Source organism: Lissotriton vulgaris, chromosome 11 (genome assembly GCF_964263255.1).
Source record: "Lissotriton vulgaris chromosome 11, aLisVul1.2, whole genome shotgun sequence".
NCBI classification, from domain to species: Eukaryota; Metazoa; Chordata; class Amphibia; order Caudata; family Salamandridae; genus Lissotriton; species Lissotriton vulgaris.
The window spans coordinates 933,016,439-933,033,127 of NC_141699.1; the positions used below are offsets into that span (position 1 = coordinate 933,016,439).

A 16,689-nucleotide genomic window follows, 5' to 3' on the forward strand; every position below is an offset into this window, starting at 1 on the left:
TCGCCATAGAACTGATGATTTGAGACATGCATTAAGTTCATCAGCCGGTGTTGAATGTGGTATAACTGGCAGAGTTTGTCGAAAATCACCAGACAATGAACGATCAAGCGCTTCCAATGCTTTTTTGTGAGTCATTTTGCATTCGTCCCATATGATAAGTTCACATGTTTGTAAAACTTTGCCCATTTAGGAATTTTTGGTGTTATTGCATATTAGCGTCTCAGTGGTTTGCAAATTCAATGGTAATTTCAGTGCTGAATGCGACCACCATCCAAAAGTGTTGGTGCAATTCCAGATGATGCAATTGCCAGTGCAATTTTATTCCGTGAACGTATGGTTGCCAAAATAATTGAAATTAGAAAAGTTTTGCCTGTCCCTCCGGGCGCATATATAAAGTACAATCTGCCACTTTGATTTGTAATTGCTTGCATGATTGTGTCATATACAATGCGTTGTTCTGGAACCAATTTCGGAAGATTGTTTTCAACAAATGTACCCAAATCATCGAAATCGAAGTGTGTTTCACGTTGCAAATCACGATCATAAGCGTCATTTGCAGATCGATTCGGTACACACATTCCCAACTGCACCAATCCTTTGTTAGCGATTGCCAAACGTATATCCTCGATCGAAACCAACGCCTCATTATACACGTTTGGTGTGAATTGCATGTCCGGATTCATTGCTCCCAAACGACGTAGGTTGTCTTCACTCATGTAATCCTTGTATTTTTCCCAAAGACCTTTCGGATTGAATGGGAAACACATTGTCAATATTATCGCAAATAACGTGTGTATTTGCTGTGGTTGAGCAGTATTCGATGCATCAGCGAGTGCTGTGTCCCAATGGGCATCGTTTTCAAGAATATTTAATTCTTGGCAAGCTTCTCGATAGGTCGCATATACTTTACTATTTACTGTTCTCAGTTCTTGGAAGGTTTTCGGTCCACGAACGTTAACTAACAGTAATCGCAAGTAAAAACATTCTTGATTGTTTGGATGAACTGTATACAGACGGCCTAATGTGCCGGAGGAATATAAATTCAGATGTCCTTCAACTGGTTTGCCCTGTTTACGAAGTTGAAACTTTTTCGCTGATGCATTCCATGTGTAGTATTTTGGCACTTCTGAGTAAAGTAGCGTTCTTGCGAATAAATCATCCATGTACAATGAGAAGAACGCAGTTAACGTTGTTTGCGGTGGCGAAAATTCTCTTGCATATACATTTTCCGTTGTAAAATGCACGCGCTGTCCATTTTCAAGATGCACTGCCAAATGAACAACTATTGGATGACGTTCATGATTTGGAAATGAGAAAATACGCCAAACAGCTTCATTGCTACTAATGTAGCGTCCCAATTGATATTGTTCGATTTCATCGATTGGTGCAGATGCATTTCCCACTCCAAAAACTGCCATATCGCTTCCTTTGTTGACATATTTGCAAATGTATTTAATCGATTTCACTGAATTTCAATACTCGACATGCTTTGAACTTTTTGAGAGTAATGGTGAATACGGCACCATCCAACGATTATCGACTTCAATGTCATTGTTGCGCATTTTTAGAGTGATGAATTTCCCACCATCTTCAGTTGATCGTCGATGATATTGTGGATATCCATCATTTCCAGTGATAGTTTTGGCGTGTAAATCTCTTGGATAGCGTTTCGTGCATTTTCCATCCTTCATGCACGGAGACTTGTTGTTGATCGCGACACATGGACCATGAATCATGTTTTTGGTAACAACTTCGAATAAGCCTGGATCAATGTCGACATCTGGTATTTCTGCTGAGATTACTTCATCAATTTTGTCTGGTGTAATTTTGTCGATCAACCAAATCAAAATGTGTGCATGCGGTAATCCTCTTTTCTGTCATTCAAGGGAATACATCCAACAGCGTGTCTCTCCAAAAACATGATGTTTGACAATGAAATCCATCATAGATTTTAATTTTTGTTTGAACACACGTGCAATGATGTCATGGCGATCCGAAGACGATTGTCCAGGCAACATTGGTTCTTTAATTTCATCCCACGTAGGATTGCACGTGAATGTTATGAAAAAATCTGGACGGCCGTATGCGCGAACATAAGTCATTGCATCTTGTGCGTATTCATGTAAGTGTCGTAGGCTTCCTGTGAATGTAGCCGGCAGTATGACCATTTTTCCCATTGCAATGGGATTGCCATCAGCAGCAAATGCGTTGCGTAAATGAATATACTCTTCTGAGCGCAGTTTGGTTTGATTCAATCGAATGAAGAGAAGTCGTTCGGTCTCGATTTTTGCATACATATCGACAATGTATTGATGGAACATTTGCCAACATTTCAAAATGTGATTGTCTTGGTTCTCACGAATCATCAATTGATATGAATAGTAATTCATGGCACTGACTTTCTTATTGGTCTCCTCATGTGTTTGTGGATTTCTCATTTTGCTATTGAAATGATATCCATCTTCTCCTTGCCAGAATAAAATTGGATATTGCAATGCATCGTATGAGCGATCATTTTCAGAGACTCGCTGAACATTACCATCTCTGCGATGAAGAACTATATCATGCAAGTTAAATTCTTCGCCAATTATGAAAATCACAATTCATGAATTGTTGGTGCGTTGTATTGTCTTTCGTATTGGCCGGCTGGTGTTTTGTCAGCTCTAATGACAACAACGTAATCATCAGCTGGCATTCGCTCGAGGGCCGTCCTAAATAGTCGAACTAATTTGTTGTGTTGATCCAATAAATTTTGTAATGCAGCTACAATTTCTCGATTAGTGCTGGTATTGAATCAACAACGTTGATCAACTTGTTCATCAGTGGTTCCCATGAAATAAATTTGGAGAAATTTGTGATCTGAATCCGGCATTGGTAGAAGTGATCCAGCACGATGATAAATTTGCCCTTGGACTTTGAACGCTGGCATGTAATTGTCACATATGATTTCTGTTGCACCGAACAATGTCATTTGGAATCATGAATTGTACTTGCGTATGTTTGCCAAGAAATATTTAGACTGGCTTGTTTCACCTGATACCAACGTTGATAATTGTTCGGGTGGTAAATGCAATTCTTGCAATTTCACTCTTCCACCTGCGCAGCACATTCCTGGAGTTTCAATATTGAATTTCAATGCACGGCAAAATTCGCATAACTTGTACATTTTTCCAATAACTACACTTCTATGAAGACTGTAATCATAATCCGCCTCGAATGGAACACAGCAAGATTCAAATCAGCGTGTAGTGTCCTTTTGCATCAAACATTGTGTGCTCGATTTGTTCCCAGTATTGCTCTCCGTTGGTTAATGGTTTCCTTTGAACGGGCTTGAGCAGTGCGTACTCGATCGGCTCCCAATCTTGATTCTTGTTGCTCTCCTGTTTCATTCGAGCGGGCTTGAGAGGTGCGTAATCGATCGGTTTCCAATCTTGATTCTCGTTGCTCTTCTGTTTCATTCGAGCGAGATTGAGCAGTGCATAATCAATCGGTTTCCAATCTTGATTCTCGTTGCTTGTTCGTTTGAGAAGATCAGGCTTGAGCAGTTTGTATTCGAACAGCTTCTAATCTTGCTTCCCGTTGCTCATCTGTTTCTGAAGCTCGTAATGCCTTTTTCTCGCATGCTTCAGATGTAGATCGACCAATTGATTTCCGTTTGGGGGGCATAACTGTCGACGATGCTCGCAAATTCGCTGAAAATAAGTAAATGGAAAAATTCAGTATTTGAAAGATTATGAGGGCCATGGGGAGCAGATATTTAAAAAAAGTTTATGCCAGAAACCTTCACGGGAGTGTACTCAACAACTTCCCAAAGTTTCAGGGCGATCGGATGAATGGTGTAGTAATGCATAAAGGACAAACAGACAGACAGACATACATTCATTTATATATATATATATATATATATATATATATATATAGATAGAGAGCAAGCATCTGACGCTCTTTTTTTGAATTTACCGGCTATCTCTAATGGAGGAAAAGCCAAAGGGAGGGTGACTGAATCTGATGATGTAAAAATTTAATTTAAGAGACTAGAAAAATTGCTCCGAACGGAGCTTACAAAGTGGTGGGAGAAGAAGAGTTTGGAAAAATACAAGGAAGCGGGGAGAGTGCCCTGAGGTTTGAGGGTACTATTAGCACCCTCATTCGAGAATCCCAACCCCGTTATGTTGCAGGAGTGGGCCCACAACAAATTAGAAGCCTCAGTGAACATGGTATGTATGCTGGTGAAGTACACAGAAATTTGACAAGATAGAATTATTGGCCCAAATAGAAGCGCTTAACTTGGAACTTGATGCTATGGAACAACAGGAGGCAATCACTAAAGGGCGGGAAGATATAAAGAAACGCCTGGAAAAACATGAAAGCGTAATTAAAACACGCAAGGGACGAATCTGACTATGAAAATGGCAAAATATTTACCTTTTCTAAGAAATTTGAGTCGGTAAAAAGACAAGCCTTAACCAACACGGCGCCTACAATTCAAACACCAGCAACTCAACTTACCATTGCCCCTGCCTTATCAGAAACGGATTTAAGTTCCGTATACAGTAGCACAGGATCTGAAGATGAAAATAATGTTCAACAGACTGCTGTCAGTAGTTTTACTCCATCAGAGGAATTGGTTTTTATGGTGGAAGATCGACGCAACACCTTACGTTCGCGGGGCACACAACAAGTGAAAGGCACCACAGGCACAACAAATGCCGCAAGGAGAGGAGGAAGCGCCGGCGGCTTCATGAAAAAGAAAAGAGGGAGGGGGAATCCTCAATGAATGTAGTGAGGTGTATTGTTTCCTCTCACACCACATCAATGAGTGAAACATAGAATATGGAAGAAATAAAAGAAAAAAATGATGAACGCATTGAAAAAATTAAAAAAGATAAAATATAATTTTTTTTAATTATAAACAACGAGAACACAGTGATTAATTTAACAGACCTGGACCTAAACATGCGGAAATTCAACTTTTGGCCTTGGATCTCTCCTTATGCCCTAAAAACAGTTTCAAGTATGTCCAATCTAGGATTGATGTTTTCAAATTTATCCGAAAGCTCAAACTCTTGAAATTTCATACGTTGAATAAAAGAAGTGATCATGCCACAGATATTTTACAAGAATCTCAACCTAGTAGGACTTTCACTATATCAGATACCATGGCCCTGAAAACTGCACACTCTCTTTTAGATTTAGAGGAGGAGACTATTGACAATACTCAATCAGTGTTGAAGTCCATGGGCATCGGGAGTGGCAGTGCTGCGAAAAATCCTTTTTGTCCAGGATCTACGTTTGTCCCAATGATGCCTAGGGACGCCATTGACATTTTTAGTGATCGAATGATTGAGGATTTGAAGAAGTTGAATAATGTTGTGGCAAAAAAACAGAAACATAGGAGTTATGAGGACAATCATGGAAACATTATAGTGAATAAGGCTGACAAAGGTGGAAATGTTGTTTTATGGCAACGAGATCTATACATTACAGAGGCTGAGAGACAGCTCAATGATCCATTTTGTTATAGGAAGGCCTCTTTTAATGAGCTGAACAAAGTGAAACAATTAGTCCACGCTAACTTGACACAGTGGAGAAGAGATGGGTTAATTAGCAAAAAGGAGTTTGAATTTTTAAAGAAAAATCATCCGATAACTCCCACAATTTTTTTGCTGCCGAAAATCCACAAAGGTATTTCTCCTATACCGGGGCGACCGATTATCTCAGCTCAGAATGGGTTATTGGAGGCAATATCTAAGTATATGGACTTTTTTCTTCACGGTTTTATGGAGGCTCTTCCAACTTATATAAGAGACATAAGAGACTTTTTGAATAAATTGAATGGAATATACATCTATAAATCATAGTGATGGTCTAAGAGCGATTGAATATTTTTTGAGTGATAAGGAGATTAGATTCAATTTGAGCCTCCCATTGGTGGGTGTGTCATATGGAAAATGGAGAAGTAGGTTAGCGGTTGCGCATACCGCTTCCGTTAAAGCCCCTGAAGAGAAGCATATGGATCTTCGAAACGTGTCAGGCAGATCCATTACGGAGCGGCATCTACAAGCGGATCCCCGTCCTCACCTACACATAAATCAAGCTGCTGCTCGTGTGCTACTCAAAGGTGAACAACCTTGGAGCGACAATTTATACGCGGCCGTCCAGCCGCAGAGTATGCACCACCCCGTCATCCTTGGGGGTCACGGAAGTGAAACAGCAGCCGTACACAGGATCAAGGACGGGCCCACTTGAGGGGTCCATACAGGATTTGATTGTGTGCTTTCCACACCACACTTCCCATAATACAGTGACATTTGAGCCTCCCATTGGTGGGTGTGTCATATGGAAAATGGAGAAGTGGGTTAGCGGTTGCGCACACCGCTTCCGTTAAAGCCCCTGAAGAGAAGCATATGGATCTTCGAAACGCGTCAGGCAGATCCATTACGGAGCGGCATCTACAAGCGGATCCCCGTCCTCACTTACACATAAATCAAGCTGCTACTCGTGTGCTACTCAAAGGTGGACAACCTTGGAGTGACAATTTATACGCGGCCATCCAGCTGCGGAGTATGCACCACCCCGTCATCCTTGGGGGTCACGGAAGTGAAACAGCAGCCGTACACGGGATTGAGGACGGGCCCACTTGCGGGGTCCATACAGGACTTGATTGTGTGCTTTCCGCACCACACTTCCCATAATACAGTCTCATTTGAGCCTCCCATTGGTGGGTGTGTCATATGGAAAATGGAGAAGTGGGTTAGCGGTTGCGCACACCGCTTCCGTTAAAGCCCCTGAAGAGAAGCATATGGATCTTCGAAACGCGTCGGGCAGATCCATTAGGGAGCGGCATCTACAAGCGGATCCCCGTCCTCACCTACACATAAATCAAGCTGCTGCTCGTGTGCTACTCAAAAGTGGACAACCTTGGAGCGACAATTTATACACGCCCGTCCAGCCGCGGAGTATGCACCACCCCGTCATCCTTGGGGGTCACGAAATTGAAACAGCAGCGGTACACGGGATCGAGGACGGGCCCACTTGCGGGGTCCATACAGGACTTGATTGTGTGCTTTCCGCACCACACTTCCCATAATACAGTCTCATTTGAGCCTCCCATTGGTGGGTGTGTCATATGAAAAATGGAGAAGTGGGTTAGCGGTTGCGCACACCGCTTCCGTTAAAGCCCCTGAAGAGAAGCATATGGATCTTCGAAACGCGTCGGGCAGATCCATTACGGAGCAGCATCTACAAGCAGATCCCCGTCCTCACCTACACAAAAATCAAGCTGCTGCTCGTGTGCTACTCAAAGGTGGACAACCTTGGAGCGACAATTTATACGCGGCCGTCCAGCCACAGAGTATGCACCACCCCTTCATCCTTGGGGGTCACAGAAGTGAAACAGCAGCCGTACACGGGATCGAGGACGGGCCCACTTACGGGGTCCATACAGGACTTGATTGTGTGCTTTCCGCACCACACTTCCCATAATACGGTCTCATTTGAGCCTCCCATTGGTGGGTGTGTCATATGGAAAATGGAGAAGTGGGTTAGCGGTTGCGCACACCGCTTCCGTTAAAGCTCCTGAAGAGAAGCATATGGATCTTCAAAACGTGCCGGGCAGATCCATTATGGAGCGGCATCTACAAGCAGATTCCCGTCCTCACCTACACATAAATCAAGCTGCTGCTCGTGTGCTACTCAAAGGTGGACAACCTTGGAGCGACAATTTATACGTGGCCGTCCAGCCGCGGAGTATGCACCACCCGTCATCCTTGGGGGTCACGGAAGTGAAACAGCAGCCGTACACGGAATCGAGGACGGGCCCACTTGTGGGGTCCATAGAGGACTTGATTGTGTGCTTTCCGCACCACACTTCCCATAATACAGTCTCATTCGAGCCTCCCATTGGTGGGTGTGTCATATGGAAAATGGAGAAGTGGGTTAGTGGTTGCGCACACCGCTTCCGTTAAAGCCCCTGAAGAGAAGCATATGGATCTTTGAAACGCGTCGGGCAGATCCATTATGGAGCGGCATCTACAAGCGGATCCCCGTCCTCACCTACACATAAATCAAGCTGCTGCTTGTGTGCTACTCAAAGGTGAACAACCTTGGAGCGACAATTTGTATGCGGCCGTCCAGCCGCGGAGTATGCACCACCCCGTCATCCTTGGGGGTCACGGAAGTGAAACAGCAGCCGTACACGGGATCGAGGACGGGCCCACTTGCGGGGTACATACAGGACTTGATTGTGTGCTTTCCTCACCACACTTCCCATAATACAGTCTCATTTGAGCCTCCCATTGGTGGGTGTGTCATATGGAAAATGAAGAAGTGGGTTAGCGGTTGCGCACACCACTTCCGTTAAAGCCCCTGAAGAGAAGCATATGGATCTTCGAAACGCCAACAACCTTGGAGCGACAATATATATATATATATATATATATATATATATATATATATATATATATATATATATATATATATATATATATATATATATATATATATAACCTACTGGCGGTCGCCAGTAGGTATATATAGTTAGGATTTTTTTGAATAGGGATTTCTGAAAATTCTATTTTGAATAACTTTGGCGTTGAAGGACGGAATTGGCTGAAACTTTCAGGAAAATGGCACATTTTGTTTCTCAGCATCCCCTGCAAGTTTGGGGGTGTTTCGTACAGTGGGGGCCGAGATAAAAGGGGGGTCCCAAAACGTGTTTTTATCATTGAGTTTTCCATAGGGCGGTTGGACTCACTTTTAGCTCGAACGGCTGAATGGATTTCTATGGAACTTGGCAAAATTGTTGGGACTGGTAGCCCGATGTGCCTTTGCTAGGTCTCAAGATATGTGTAATAGTGGATTTTGAGTAATTTAGGTTCGAAAAAATATATATATCTGTAAGCGGGCCCCGGTACGCGCACCGGGGAGCACTCCGGGCGCGGTACACGACTTGCGCGCTGAAAGCTGATTGGCTCCTCGGTGTCTGTAAACATTTTAAACAGTCCGGAGCGGCCGCCATCTTGTGTCTCGGTAGGATCGAGACACAAGAGGTGGCCAAAACAAAGGGGGAAATGACCATTTGACTTGTCATCAGTGATGTCATCAGGGATGTCACTGACCATGTCATGAATGATGTAATATGTGACATCATCAGCAGTGGATTGCGGGTGCACGATATATAGTTAGTGCAACTAACTATATATGCGAATTTCAATGGTTTTGTGTGAGTAAAATAAGGTTTTTTAAATGCTAATCCCTAACTATATGTGGTCTATAACCTATGGTTCTTTCATTGAATATATATATATATATATATATATATATATATATATATATATATATATATATATATATATATATATATATATATATATATATATATATATATATATATATATATATGTGTCCGAAAGGGCTCCCAGCAAACATCCACGCCGGAACCACACAAAGAGACTCGCACTCCAGGGTCTGTGTTTTTAGATGTTTTTAATGGCGACGGGTTTCGACCAAACGGTCTTCTTCCAAAGCCAACCATGAGTAAACAAAATCACCATTTTATGCACAAAGTGTTTCACACATTACAAAAAAATAGAGGTAGGACTGCTCCATTACTTGGAACTACATTTTGTGAAAACTACCATGAAGGTAGAAGACAGACTCTGCCAAAACGGTCTCAAAGCATAAATTTAGAGTAAATGATGACAGTTTGTTAAATATATACAAGGTACAGATTAAATGCTATAAATTAAAACACTATATTGTTAATGGTAATTTTACACAATATTGTGTTTGACAAAATATGGGTTACACATATGTCAAAAAAAAAAAAACAGTTCATTTTGCACTGCACATAACAAACTTGTTATTTCAAAAATGCTTATAAACCTATTTGTAGACCGTTTGAAGCTGTCATAGTTACATTTGGTTTGCTTAGTACTGTAAACCATACCCTCACGGCCAAGTGGCCTAATTCACAATAACATTGAAAGTTTGTTAGGTCACGGCCAAGTGGCCAAATAATAATGTCGTGAGTACTTCAAATTGGTAGTCTAGGGTGTTCTTAACAGATCAAGCAGCCGAACCTACTCTCTATCTGAGGTAAGACCGGGAAATACCTCTTTATATATAACTGGAGTTCCCAACGTTATATAGAAATCTTTTCAAACCAACTAAAAAATAAACAAAAATAAAGGGTGAGGAACTGAAATACTTCTTTCAGCCCTGTGAGCTTAAAAAGTAAACCCTGTGTTGTCTGAAAGCTTACCTAGCCAGGTATAACAAGAACAAGCACAATGGTGTGAGTGTGAAAAAATAATAAAATTAATGGTATTAGCACCGATACCCTCATTCGGATAGGGGACATATCATTACATATGAAAGATTGTATCATAGTACAAAACCAGACATTTCAGACAGATTGGGCCAAGTAAGATAACTCAGAACCCATTTCAGGTATAGGGGTACAAATGTCATTTACCCACCTGTGTCAGAGAGAGCCCTCTCTGAGCAGGTTAGTGAGGGAAGGGGGGGACAAACACAGACACCAACGAAGGGAGATCTGGGTAGCAGAGGGGGTAAGACACAGTTAGAACTGGTGCAGGGTGAAGGCAGATCTTTCGGCTCAACATAGGGTCTTAGCCAATATGCACATACAGTTCTTCATCTTCGTTCAGACCAAAGGGGTTCATCGAATCCAGGCGAATGATATAGCGGGATTCCAGGACACGTAGTTGTTTGAGACGGTTACCCCCTCTGGGGTTTGCTGGGACCCTGTCGATGCCAAAAAAGGAAAATTGGTTAACATCACTGTTATGAACACGAAGCCAATGTCTTGCAGTTGCATAGGACAAATCAACATTTTTGATAGCACGCATATGCTCAAGGATCCTCTTTTTTATAGGGAAGATGGTACTGCCTACATAGAGCTTAGAGCATGGACACATAATTACATAAACACAGTGATCGGTGTTACAGTTCATGAATTTGCTTATACTCTCAGTTTTTCCCGTAGGTAGTAAATAGGACTTCACATTTCGGCTGGTTGCACAGGCTTTACACTTGCCACATTTATAGAACCCTTTTTGCTCTTTGAGCCAGTGTTTCGTTTTTATCGGGCTCTCAAAGTTACTCCTGACAAGCATGTCTCGTAGAGAACGTGCCTTCCTGTAGCTAACCTGTGGTGAACTGTTAATCAGTTTCCCAATTGTTGAATCACTTTTCACTATGTGCCAATGTTTCTTGAGGGTACCTCGTATGTTGGCTGCCTCGACATTGTATGATGTTATCATCCTGACATTGCTAGACCCAGAATTCTCAAGATGTTTGTTAACCTTCTTGGTTAGAAGCGATGCCCTATTTCTTGTTCTCACCTTTTCTTTTGCTGTCATAAGTGTCTGGTCTGAGTAGCCCCTGGCTCGGAACCTTTGAATCATGTTACCTTGTGCCTTTTCAAAGTTATCATTGGTGCTGCAATTTCTTCTTGCCCTTAAAATTTCACCATATGGGATGCTTTCCTTTAAGCTGTTAGGATGATGGCTTCTAGCATGTAAAATGCTATTCCCCGAAGTGGGTTTCCTGTAAAGGTCTGTTACTATTTCCCCTTCCACAACCCTGACTGTGACATCTAAGAAGTCCATCTCCACGGGATCTATCTTACTAGTGAATCTAAGATTCACATCATTCCTATTGTTCTCAAGGAGAAATTTGTTAAGGTCTGATCTCGACCCATCCCAGATCAGGAAGATGTCGTCTATGTATCTGGTGTAAAACACAATATGACTAGTTGTATCAGCATTGTCTTCAGACCACAGGATCTGTTCCTCCCACCATCCCATTAACATACAAGCAAAACTAGGAGCAAAACAACTCCCCATAGCCGCCCCAACTTGTTGTTTGTACCAGGTATTATCAAACAAAAAGAGGTTGTTAGTAAGGCAAAATTCCAGCATTTCTAGAAGCATTTTTGTTTGGTTAAGATGGAAAATCGACCTGTCCCTCATGTAGTGCCTACAAGCATTCAGACCATCACTGTGTTTAATGCACGTATACAAAGAGACCACGTCAATGGTAACCATACAGTAGCTGTCCTCCCATCTGATACCCTCAATCTTGGAGATGAAGTCAGTACTGTCTCTACAGTATGAGGGAAGATTCAAAACATAAGGAAAAAGAAACGTGTCCAGAAAAATTGAAGTATTCTCAAGGAGGCTACCATTTGCAGATACTATTGGCCTACCTGGGGGGTCATTTCTGTCCTTGTGGACCTTGGGTAGCATGTAAAAACAGGGGGAAACGGGATGTTGTACATGCAGGAATCTGAACTCGGATTCGGCTAACAGGTCCCTGTCCCTCCAAACCCTCAACTTGTCATGATAAGTTGAGATACTCAACATATATTCCTCCCTGTTCGCCCTCCTGTAATTGCCTGACAGCTCCAGTTGTTTTCGGGCTTCCTGTTTGTATAGGTTAATGTCCCACAAAACAACGTTGCCGCCCTTATCTGAGGGTTTGATTACAAAGCTCTTGTCACCATTGAGGGTTTTCAGAGCTTCCCTCTGCTGTGGGGTCAGATTATGGGCATGCCTATTCTTGGTTTTCTCCCACAGGACTAGCAAATCCCTGTTAACAATATCGTAAAAGGTCACATATTACATCATTCATGACATGGTCAGTGACATCACTGATGGCATCACTGATGACAACTCAAATGACATCACTGATGACAACATCCGGTGACTGTATGTTTCTGTAAAGTTAAAATATGTCTTACATATTGAAGAATGAGTGGATGTATAAATGTCTGGATGAAGGATTTAGTAGGTGCATGACTCATTGTATGAGAGAGTGAATAAATGTGTCTCACTGAGTGCATGGGTTAGTGATTAAACTGTCTTAATTTATGCATCATTATGTCTGTTGTTCTGTAAACTACTGCATGTGTTGATCAGTAGCTATATGAGTAACTATATGGGTAATTGATTGGTTGCCCAAGTATTTGTATGGGAGAGTGAGTGTGTGTGTGTGGGTGGCTGGGAGGTGTGTGACTCTTTGCATAGATGTATGAACAGTTGATTCACTAGATGTATGGGTTCAAAACTGCATGTGGAAACAGCTGTATGGGTGGTTGACTGTGTGCATGAGTGTATTGGCGAGTGAATGGATATCTCAGTGCTACATGTCAAAGTAAGTACATATGTAAAACACAGTACATGTGAGAGTTGACATATCTAAATTACTGTGTTTAAGAGCCAGTGAATTTGTGAGTGGCTGCATGGATCATTGAAAACTTGTATCAGTGATTGTATAAGAGAGTAAATATGTGTTAGAATATGTTTCAATAAGTAAGGTGTGTATAACTGTATAGTTGAGGAAATGGAGGTGTGATTGATTCTTTGCATGACTGACTAGGTGTATGAGTAACTCCATGGATGAATGACAATCTGTGAGTGTCTGTTTACACTGAGTGTATCTAAGGTTATATCAGAGTCTGTAGAGGTTCATCGTATTAACACATGAATGATGTCATCAGTGATGTTGTCAGTGATGTCATTTGAGTTGTCATCAGTGATGTCATCAGGGATGTCACTGACCATGTCATGAATGATGTAATATGAGACATCATCAGCAGTGGATTGCGGGTGCGCGATATATAGTTAGTGCAACTAACTATATATGCGAATTTCAATGGTTTTGTGTGAGTAAAATAAGGTTTTTTAAATGCTAATCCCTAACTATATACGGTCTATAACCTATGGTTTTTTCATTGAATATATATATATATATATATATATATATATATATATATATATATATATATATATATATATAGTCACAGAAAAAACCATAGGTTTTAGGCCATATATAGTTAGGAATTAGCATTTACAAAACCTTATTTTACTCACACAAAACCATTGAAATTCGCATATATAGTTAGATGCGCTAACTATATATCGCGCACCCGCAATCCACTGCTGATGATGTCACATATTACATCATTCATGATATGGTCAGGGACATCACTGATGACATCACTGATGACATCACTGATGACATCATCCAGTGGCTGTCTGTTTCTGTAAAGTTAAAATATGTCTTACATATTGAAGAATGAGTGGATGTATAAGTGTCTGGATGAAGGATTTAGTAGGTGCATGACTGACTGTATGAGAGAGTGATTAAATGTGTCTCACTGAGTGCATGGGTTAGTGACTAAACTGTCTTAATTTGTGCATCATTATATCTGTTGTTCTATGAACTGCTGCATGTGTTGATCAGTAGCTATATGAGTAACTATATGGGTTATTGATTGGTTGCCCAAGTATTTGTATGGGAGAGTGAGTGTGTGTGTGGGGGTGGCTGGGAGGTGTGTGACTCTGTGCATACATGTGTGAACAGTTGATTCACTAGATCTATGGGTTCAAAACTGCATGTGGAAACAGCTGTATGGGTGGTTGACTGTGTACGAGTGTATTGGTGAGTGAATGGATATCTCAGTGCTACATGTCATAGTAAGTACATATGTAAAACACAGTACATGTGAGAGTTCACATATATAAATTACTGTGTATAAGAGCCAGTGAATGTGTGAGTGGCTGAATGGTTCATTGAAAGCTTGTATCAGGAATTGTATAAGAGAGTAAATATGTGTTAGTATATGTTTGAATAAGTAAGGTGTGTATAACTGTATAGTTGAGGATATGGAGGTGTGATTGATTCAGTGCATGACTGACTAGGTGTTGAAGTAACCCCATGGATGAGTGACAGTCTGTGAGTGTCTGTTTACTCTTAGTGTATCTAAGGTTATATTAGAGTCTGAAGAGGTTGATCGTATTATCACATGATTGATGTCATTTGTGATGTTGTCAGTGATGTCATTTGAGTTGTCATCAGTGATGTCATTTGAGTTGTCATCAGTGATGTCATCAGTGATGTCACTGACCATGTCATGAATGATGTAATATGTGACATCATCAGCAGTGGATCGCGGGTGCGCGATATATAGTTAGCGCATCTAACTATATATGCGAATTTCAATGGTTTTGTGCGAGTAAAATAAGGTTTTGTAAATGCTAATTCCTAACTATATATGGCCTAAAACCTATGTTTTTTTCTGTGAATTTCAATGGTTTTTTAATACCAAATATCAAATGCTGTCAAATGTCAAGTACATGATAGGTAAAAACATTTTCGTGTTTATGCACGCTGATGTGCTTTGAACGCTGCCCCCCCCCCTCTTTTCTCTTAGCAGTACTCTCTCTTTGCAGATAGTGAAGGGTAGTTAACGCAGGCCTTTGCCCCCGTTGTAATCCGTCGTGCCTGCTTCTCTCTCTTTTTGATTGATTGCTATCCAAGCATTTACTGTTTTAGAATTGGTTCTCTTTGGTTCATTCTGTATTTACAAACAAGCACAGAGTCGCAATACTCTGTTTAGTCTTTGTAGATAGTGAAAAATAGTTTAAAAAAACAAAAGGAATCAAGCAAAATCAGTAGGCCACTAATGGGATCTGTTTTTGACCTCGCTAAAATAGAAACATTAAGAACAACCCCTCATGAGAAATACGAAACTAGTAAGATGAACTTAGCTCCACACCATGATGGCTGCAAGACAACTCGACTCCGCCGCCCACCCCACCCCACCCAAAATAACGACAAACCCTATGCAAATATTATAAATATATACAACACACCAGCAAAGTAACAGGGTAAAACGTTTTATTAAATAACTATATACATGGCAGCCTGCTGCAACATCGATCCAAATGCCTTTTGGTGACTCTTCCATTGTGAACATTGTCCCACAATCCGTTTGACCTGAAACGATTACACAAATAAAACATTTGTGAGTTTTAAATTTCCGGAGAAGTATAATTCACCAATAGTTTTCTCTGTAGATCTTTTTCCATTAACAATCCCAGTTCCATCACCCGCCCAGGATATCACTACTGTTAGTTGTCATTGTTGCTTCTGTTTTAATAAAAAATGTTTTAAGGTGTTTACTGTTTTTGTTGCGATGTATATATTTATAAGTTATTAAAGTGTTATAATCCTACTATTTTTTTTATCGATTATTGCTGTTTGAGATATTCCCTGTCTACAAACAGAGAAGAATAGAAATATTCTGTCTCCCTTTGCAGATAGTGAAGGATAGGTAATGCGGACTTTTGTCCCCCGTTGTAATCCGTCATGCCTGATTGATTGATTGGCTGGACATTTATTGTTCAAGGAATAGTTCTTTCGAGGTACTCTCTGTTTGCAAATAACGTGGAATAGAAATATTCTGTCTAGTCTTTGCAAGTAGTGAAGGGTGGGTAATGCGGACCTTTGTCCCCCGTTGTAATCTGTCATGCCCATCTACTCCCCACTGATTGAGAAACTACTTCCACCCGGACCATTTATTAGAGGTACATCATCTGACTCAACCGGAGGGAACCCCTAATAAAGAAGACATATGTAAAATACGAAGTAATCCCTGTATCCTGTTAAACGGAAACTTTAGCATGAAACACACTTGAAAAGGAAGGGAAAGAAATCGAACAAAATCAGTAGGCCTCAGATGAGTTTTTGACTTCGCTAGAAATAAGAAACATGAAAGTGGTGAAAGAAGCCAAGCTTGACGTTACGGCAGCCACAAGGTAGCTAGGCTCCGCCACCCCCCCACTGCTCCAAGCATGTCTGTCCCACCGCCCGCCA

The 16,689-nt window shown here is 41.2% G+C and overlaps 1 pseudogene; it reads right to left on the bottom strand.

Annotated features, from left to right (window-relative positions):
- Positions 1-1,472: 1,472 nt before the first annotated feature.
- LOC147683701 (uncharacterized) lies at positions 1,473-2,438 on the bottom strand (annotated as a pseudogene).
- Positions 2,439-16,689: the final 14,251 nt, after the last annotated feature.